Genomic DNA, 9,194 nt, shown 5'->3' with positions numbered 1-9,194 from the left:
GACAGAAAAGCTCCAATCATAAAGAAAAGGATTATTACATTGGAAATAAGAATTTCTATTCATCAAAAACACATCAAGAGATTGAAAAATTAAGCCACAAAATGGAAGAAGATATTTGCAATTCATATTACTAACAAAGGACTCATATCCAGATAATTTTTTTAAATTCCTAGAAATTACAAAGAAAAAGAAAACCAAATTTTTGTTAATGGACAAAATATTAGAATAGGTACTCCACGAAAAATATATACAAATGTTTAATAACCATCTGAAATGGTGCTCAAGCTCATTAATCATCAGGGCAAAGCAAATGAAATCCACAGTCAGATACTATTGCACACCCTCCAAGATGGCTATAATCAAACAAACTGACAATAGCAAGGGTTAGCAAGGGTGTGGGACAAGAGATCTTACAGTTGGTGAGAGCTTAAACTGAAGTAATCACTTTGGAAAACAGGTTGTCATTTTCAACTAAAATGGAGACACACATATCGAACAACTTCACTCCAAGGTATATACTAAATGTACTATGTACCAAGAGACAAAGAAAAGGCTGTCCATAGCAACAGTCTTTGTAAAAGCTTCAAACAGGAAATAATCCAAATGACCATCAAACATAGAATATTATGGTTTATGCAATGTGATACCATACAGCAATAAATATGAATGAGCTACAGGTATTTGCAAAACCTGAATGAGTCTCACAAAAATAATGTTGAATAAAAGGAGCCAGAAGTGATACAATTCCATTGATATCAGCTTCAAAAACTGGCAAAGTGAAACTCTGTTGCTAGGGATGCATTTCTAGGATTACAGGAGTGGGCCACTGCACTGGCCTGTTAGGAATGCATTTCTAGATAGTGAAGCTAGGAAAAGCAGAGAAGAGTTTGCCTTAAAGAGTAGCAGATACTTTATAGAGGAGGAAGGAGTATTGATTGAGAAGTAGAATGCTGACAGTGTTGTTTCTTGACCTGGGTGTTGGTTACAGGATATTCATTTATTATAATTTATTTAACTATACATTCTCATTTTGTCTACTTTCCTATGTGTGTGCTAAATTTACTATAAAAGATATATTTTTAAATGCATTGTATGAAAAGAGAGAAGGTTAGCACTTCCTTAACAAGGATGGAAGAGGCCCTGGGGCCTGACAACACACATATGGTTAAGGCATTGCCACCTACTTAGGCACCATATAACCATCATTTTTCAAAAAAAAAAAAAGAAGAAGAAGAAGAAGAATGGCCCTACTTTAAACCATATAATATAGAAATATTAACTCAATTAAGTGAATTGTAAACCTAAATATGAAAACTAAAGCTTTAAAACTCTCAGAAGAAAAAAAAACAAAAAAATAAACAAAAAACAAACAAACAAAATTAATAAAATAAAACTCTTGTGGTGAGTGCCTGTAGTCCCAGCTACTCCAGAAGCTGAGGCAAGAGGATCATTTGAGCCCAGGAGTTTGAGGTTGCTGTGAGCTAAGCTGATGCCATGGCACTCTAGCCCAGGCAACAGAGTGAGAATTTGCCTCAAAAAAAAAAAAAAAGAAAGAAAAAAAAGAAAGAAATGGTTTCTTAGACATAAAAGCACAAACAGATTTTAAAAAAAGATAAATTGAACTTAATCCAATTTATTTTAATCCAGTAGAGAGCTGGACTTAATCCAATTTAACACTTTTGTGCTTTGAGGAACACTGTCAAGAAAGGCAACCCATGGAATGGGAGAAAATATTTGCAAATCATATATCTGATAAGGGACTGTCCAGAATATATAAAGAACTCTTACAACGCAACAATAAAAAGACTAATAATCCAATTTTTAAATGGGCCAAGGGGAAAGAAGGGGCTGAGAATGAGTTCAAGTTTATAAAAGAAAACGAATAAGAAAGAGTAAAGCACTGGTTTGTGATGATGTAATGATACTAATGAAAAACAGAGAGAAGACAGGAAGTTTCACTCCTGACTGCACCATCAAGGACTGCAGTCTGGAAAATATGGCAAAATAAATATTTTGAAAGTGAAAAAAATTATTTTTCTTGAGACAGGGTCTTGTTCTGTCACCCAGGCTGGAGTGCAGTGGTATGATCAGAGCTCACTGCAGGCTCAAGCCATCCTCCCTCCTCAGCTCCCCAGTACAGGCTCACATCACCATGCCCAGCCTGAAGGTGAAAAGGTAAAGCTCTTACTAGGATAAAAGCCTATCAGAGAGCACTGAGTTGTCTTGAATGAAGTCAAGCCTCCCTATAACTAAACACCACAGTGCCAAATGAAGTTAAAAATCTGAAAAAAGAAAATGGGCAAATGATTTGAATAGATATTTCTCAAAAGAATACATACAAATGGCCAAGAAGCTCATGAAAAGGTGCTCAATGTCATTAGTCATTAAAGAAATGCAGATCGAACCAATAATGTAATAATACTACCTCTCATCCACTAGGATGACTAAAATAAAAAAGACAGACAAGACAGTAACAAGTGTTGGTAAGGATGAGGAGAAATGAAAACCTTCGTACATTGTTAGTGGGAATGTAAAATAGAGCAGCCACTTTGGAAAACAGCTTGACAGTTTTGACAATTCTTCAAAAAGTCAAACCCCAAATTATCATAGACTATTCTTAGGTATATAGCCGAGAGGATTAAAAACCTATGGTTACACAAAAACTTTTACACAAATGTTCATAGTTAGCATTGTTTATAACAGAGAAAAAATGGAAACAATTGAAATATCTATCAGCTGATAATAGATAACTAAAACGTGGCATTTCCATACAATGGAATATTATTTTCCATGAAAAATAATGAAATACTGACATACTCTACAACGTGAATGAACCACGAAAACGTGGTATGTGAACGAGGCCAGACACAAAGGGCCAAATATTATGATTCCATTCATATGATGTATCCAGAATAGGTAAATCCACTGAAACAGAAAGTAGATCAGTAATTGCCAGGGGTTGGGAGGAGGGGGAAATGGGAAGTGACTGCTAATGGGCATGTGATTTTGGGGGTGCGAGGTGATGAAAATGGTTTGGAATTAGACAGTGGTGATTGTTGTCTGACTCTGAATATACTAAAAAACCACCGAATTATAACACTTTAAATGGGCTAATTTTATGGTATGTGAATTATATCTCAATAAATTTGTTTTTTTAGAAAGGGGGTGACTGAGCACAGTGGCTCATGCCTGTAATCTCAGCACTTTAGGGGGCTGAGGAGGAGGATCACTTGAGGCCAGGAATTCAAGACCAGCCTGGGCAACATAGCAAGACCTGTCTACAAAAAAATTTAAAAATTAGCCATGTGTGGTGGCACATGCCTATAGTCTTAGCTACTCAGGAGACTGAGGTGGGATCATGGCTTGAGCCCAGAATTTGGAGGTAACAGTGAGCCATGATTGCACCATTGCACTCCAGGTTGGGCCACCGAGCAAGACCCTGTCTCTAAAAAAATAAATAAACAAAAATAAAAAGGGGAGAGATGATTGTATGAGTTTATACTTCCACTAGCAGTGTATTGAGCTCAGGCTGATATGTGCAATTTTTAATCAACTAAACTAGCTTCTACCTTCTCATTACATTAAAAAAAAGGTATCATGCATCCCAAAAATGATTTGTTGAGTGACTCCTATATGCCAAGCACTAAGAGTTAGAGATAGATGCAATGGGATAAGTAAGGTTTTTGCCCTCACGGGGCTTACAGTCAGTGGCAACGGATGGAAGGGTGGGATTACAGGTATTTCAACAAGACATTAAGTCACTTACCCAAAGGCACACAATTATTAAGTGTTAGAGTCATTATGGAAAACAAGATCAAGTCTCATAGGACCCTAGTCATCACTTAATCTAATGCCCTTATTTCACAAAAGAATCTGAGGTTCAGAGAGGTTAAATTGCCCAGTGACGTGGCTTGTTACACACTGCCATAAATATACAAGAATCTTGAGTTTGGGAGCCCAAGGGAACCATGGAAAACTCTCAAGGTCAATCCACCTGAGATCTCTTTCAGGTAGCCCAAGGGCCTTAGCAGCTTAAGGTGCCCTCAGAAATGGAAGAAGATCTCCGGGATGTATTAACAAGCAGTCATTGCTGTTTGCCAGGTGCTAGGCACTGGGAACCTGGCAGGGAGCAAGTGGCTTCATGGAGTTTGGTGGTTCCCAGGTGCAGGTTTGAGAGCTGTTTCAATGGCTTACTGAAGACTTATCTTTGAAGGCAAAGATACTCACAGATTTCTGGGCCCTTCTCCACTACTGTGATTCCACTGGTCTGGAGTCATCCTTGGAATCTGTGTTTTTAGCACTCCACAGGTGATTCTGGAGAACCAATGATTTGGGGAACCAGTGACCTAGTGTACTTCACTTGGCTTTTAGAGCTGAGAAAAGCAAGACCAGGAGAGACTCACCCCATTCCCATAACTAGATCAAATCTGTTTAATCTAGTTATGGACAAAGCATTTATTCATTCATTAAACAAACACTGAGCACCTACCATGTACCATGCGGTATGCTGGGAGCTAGGGATACAGCAAAGAATAAGAGAGCACAGTTCCTGCCCTCATGGGGCTTACATTTGAGTTGATTTTTTGTTTGTTTGTTTGTTTGTTTTGCTTTTGAGACAGGGTCTCACTCTGTTGCCTAGGCATCAGCCTAGCTCACAGCAATCTCAAACTCCTGGGCTTAAGCAATCCTTCTGCCTTAGCCTCCCAAGTAGCTGGGACTACAGGCATGCACCACCATGCCCGGCTAATTTTTTCTATATATTTTTAGTTGTCCAGCTAATTTCTTTCTATTTTTTTAGTAGAGACGGGGACTCACTCTTGCTCAGGCTGGTCTGGAACTCCTGAGCTCAAACGATCCTCCCGTCTCAGCCTCCCAGAATGCTAGGGTTACAGGCATGAACCACCGCGCCCAGCCTACATTTGAGTTTGAGGTTGCAGTGAGCTATGATGATGCCACTGTACAATAGCCCAGGCGACAAAGTGAGACTTTGTCTCTCAAAAAAAAAAAAAGAGTATATTAGGTTGAACCATATAAAATATAAATAGTCAATATTTAGCCATTTTTGATCTACAGAAACAATTTCATGTGGTTTAGTTTTATAAATGGGAGTTGGAAAGAGGTGGAGTCCTTTTTCTCCAAGATAAAAAGGGAAGGTGGCCTCACAAGATGGATATAATTTGAACATACAAAGCCTAGAGGAAAGGTTTGGTTAGAGCAGTGTCTCAGAGGAGAAATTGTGTAAGAGAAGCAGGAAAGAGGGACAGGATGAAACACTGATTCCATAGCTATGGATGGAACACCGTGCTGGGAGCTGCACAGATCATAGAAGATGCATAAAGTACAATTACTACTCTTAAGAAGACTATGCTTTGGTTAAAGATACAATAAAAACTGAGTAACAAAAAATCAAATACTCACTTCCACACAAAGATGCCTGTTATACCCACTGCCCAAACAACCTTCCTGCCAGCCACTCCCCTGCCCAAAGCTGCCCATCCTCAGTCCCTAAATGCCACTTCTATGATATTACCCCCACCTCCAGAGTCAGGAGAGGTGGCTCCCTCCCCTGAACCTCCATGGCTCATTCTTCATACTTCTCTCCCCGTCTGCTTCACACCACAGTTATTCACGGGCTGAACGCCTGTCTTTTCTCAGTGAACTTCTTTACAAACTTCATGTTCACCTTGGTTTTTCTGCCAGTGTGTAACTGTCAATAGATAAGAAATGGATGGATGAATGAATGAATGGTGATGGCTATCTGAGGATTTTGCTTGTACTTAGGGTTATGTTAGGCTGTAGTAAATTGTCCCAGGGAACTGCTTTAGGGATTAAAGTACAGTTTAGGTGTGGGGTGAGCTACCTGTCAAAGTAAGGTCCATGTCCCAGGGCCACCTTTTAGCTCCATCTCATGAAGGAAAAGGTTTCACTTAGGGGCCAGCCTGTGTTTGCTCAACTTGAGTAACCTCATGGTGCTGTCTCCCCTTCTAGGCTGAGTCTGCCAGGGGCTGTCGGCTGAGGACGGAACCAGGTCACGGCAGCTCTGGCACTGGCTTTGGCCAGGCCCATTCTCTACAGTACAGAAACCTCCCATTCTACCAACCCAAACAAAGCCTCGCCAGCCGCGTGTGAGTCCCATGCTCTGTGGAAATGGTGCAGAGCCGCTCACCACATTTCCCAGGGTTGCCCTGTGTATACTTGGAGATCATAGGTTCCCTCTCACCTGACTTTTCTGCAGAGGGGATGGCCCCTTCAGCTTTTCCTCGGAGGCTCCACTTTCCAGCCACTGAAGTTGCCACTAGGGCTCTACGTTGGACCCAGCCTAGCCAAGTCTATATGATTCGGAAGGTGGTTATTCCAGTATGTGAATTATTCAGAACTTTTTTTTCTTTCTTTGTTCTTTCTCTCTCTCCACTGCTGCTATTTATGTGTGAGGAAATTTGACTGCTCGGGAGCATCTCCCTCCGTGCCTGGGAAGATTACTAACACTCGTATTTGTGTAGTGCTTTGCAGTCTACAAAACGACATTACATATGCAAACTTCTTTTGGCCTCCTGAAAGTCCTGCAGAGTAGATTTCATTATTCTCTTTTTCCAGCTAAGCAATGATAAATCATCTGTCTGTGATCACACAGTCAGAAGGTACGATTGGGCCTCCATTCTCTGTCCAGTGTTGTTACTGTTAAGCCCATTGGGGAATGCAAATTTCCCTGTTTTACTACCCATTAGAAGTCATGGAAAGAGCTGTTTGGGAGAGCGGTTTCCTGACATCTAAAACTAGGAGTTGTCCACACATTTATTTTGTCAGGCTTGGTGGCTGGAACATTGCACTTTCGCAGCCAGTGCAGCCTGTGGTACCTACCCTTGAGTGGTCCACAGCTTCAACAACCATATATGCCTTGGCCACAGATGGATATGCTTTCTGAGAAGTGTACCTTCTCACACTTATTGTCACTCCTGGGGTAATAGTGTGTATCGTACTGACATTCTTTCCATGGGATCATAGCGTACTAATCACCCAAACAAAAATCAACATCTACAGCCGTGTTTTACAACTTTCAAAGCATTTCACAACAACTCTCTGAGCTATATGTGGAAGGAAAATAACAATATTAATATTCCCACTTTACAGATGAGACAAATAAGTCTCAGAGAGCAACTCTGAGCATCTTTCCCAAGCTCACACAATTTAGGGTGGTTGGGGGGAGCAGATCATCTGACTCCTAATCTTACACTCTTTCTGGAAAGACTAGTTATCCACAATACTTATATACTATATAATGATAATAATTAGCGTGTGTATAGGGCTTTAAAGTTTTACTGGACATTTTCACGTATATTAATTCATCCAATCTTCAGCAACCTCTGTAGGTATATACTGTTGTTAATTATCCCAATATTGCTTTTATATTCTCAGCTATATTATCACTAAACCCTTTTCCCCAGGAGTAGTAAACGGAACTCTCAAGAACATCCATTTATTCATTTAACAGATATTTTTTGAGCACCTATGTGTAAGACCCTGCATGCCTTACTTTGGTCAGAGCCTGTGATTTCTGTACTCCTGGTTTTCCTGGTACACTGTTACCAGAATCAGAATGTCATATTTGTGATTAGCTGAGAAGTGACAAGGGCAGATAGACTATCCTGGTAGTTTGTAATAAAAAATGGGTGACTAGGTTCACAGAAGGGAAGTGACCTACCACAGGGCAAAAAAGTCAGGCTCACAAATGGCACCAGATACCTAATTAGTGGCTGGTTTCTACAGACTGGAAAATAGATTTTATACGTGCAGTCTAAAAAGGAACATTAGCCTAGCCTTGGTCTCTAAGCTATGTTCACACACAGAGATACCAATCATTATGAGTAATGTCATCGTCAAATGCTAACGATAATATTACAGGGCCACAGTTATTGAATCAACAAATGATTAAAGGTTGGCTCTGGAGCCCTCCCTTGAACTGGTTCAAGTCCTCAAGTTCCCACACGTAGGGAAATCAGTAGTGTGTTATTTCAGTGATTAAGAGAAGTGGCAAATGTCATACACTTATCTTTTCTTCACTTCTTCCGTCTCCTCTTTTTACTCTCTTTTCTCTATAGCTGCCCAAGGAGGAAAGCTCAATGATTAAATGGAGACACAAGAGACTAAATGGGAGAGAGATGTCAAAAGAGAAAATTACACCAAATTTAGCTATATATCTTAGTTGGCTTTTATTTGTGATTCTATTATAGAATCGGGCAACACCTCATTTCATAAAATAGAATGATTGTTTCAAGGAGCCAAACAGAGGAGTTTGATTTTATGGACAGAAAAGGGCTGAGGAAAGCAGTAACGGAAAGCAAAAAGCAGATCAGTCGTTTCAAAGTTACTTTTATTGTAAAGGTTAAATCAGAAAGGACTTCCTCATCATGTCATCTAAAACTGGCCTGTTTGGGGAGTTTAGCTATTGTCTCTCCTGATTTCTGGGAAAGTCAGATACACATCTTAGTGGCTTGGAACTTCAACATGAATAACTCTATTTTGGTTTGGTCCTAGGGCAGGAGCTCAGTCCAAACCAATAACTTCCTATCAACTTCATTGAACAGAATGTAGTAGACACTGGTGGCCTGGGCAGACTGGATTCCACTGGAGAAATGGCAAGGTTGGTGGAGTTCTAGATTTGCCCTCATATTTTAACCCATGTGAGGGCAACTCACCACTCGTCTTATTCAGTGCCACTCTGACTGCCACCAAGATGCTGAACAACTTGACAGGGAATAGGCTTGATTTTTGTCACCTTTTCATGAGTATAACTGGGCAGGGAGAATGGGGAATTGGGAGAACATTTACACCCCCAGAAGAGAGTCTCCAAAACTAGTGTTGTTTCAATAATCACTAAGGTACTATGCTGACATGAAAAGTCATGAGAGCAGAAACTGTGTGAAAGCAAAACTGTGAAAAGGGAAAAAAAGGTCATCATATGGTGTTGAGTTTTATGTGTTTGCACTGCACCCACACTAACCCACACGCCCTCCAACCAAAGGAGCAGGCCCCGCCTGCAGTGGATAGTCTGCCTCGCCAGATCTCTGTCCTCTCTTCCCTGTGGTCCTCTTGGCATCAGGCATCAGCGGGGGTGCCTGGCCCTTGAGCTTCTAGTAGTGTTAGGCCAATGAATGGAGGAGCAAGAGATCTGGTATTTGTTCCCCAGGCTTTCTCCC

General features: G+C 40.5%; 1 non-coding gene across 1 annotated transcript; it reads left to right on the top strand.

The window, feature by feature from the left end:
• The first annotated feature begins 1,085 nt into the window (after positions 1 to 1,085).
• Positions 1,086 to 1,211, top strand: LOC123645486. Its single transcript, XR_006737600.1, has one exon. It is a non-coding gene; the product is annotated as a U6atac minor spliceosomal RNA (small nuclear RNA).
• The last annotated feature ends 7,983 nt before the right edge of the window (positions 1,212 to 9,194 follow it).

The sequence above is a fragment of the Lemur catta genome, chromosome 9, assembly GCF_020740605.2.
Source record: "Lemur catta isolate mLemCat1 chromosome 9, mLemCat1.pri, whole genome shotgun sequence".
In the NCBI taxonomy this organism is placed as follows: domain Eukaryota; kingdom Metazoa; phylum Chordata; class Mammalia; order Primates; family Lemuridae; genus Lemur; species Lemur catta.
This window is presented reverse-complemented; position numbering and strand designations above follow the sequence as displayed.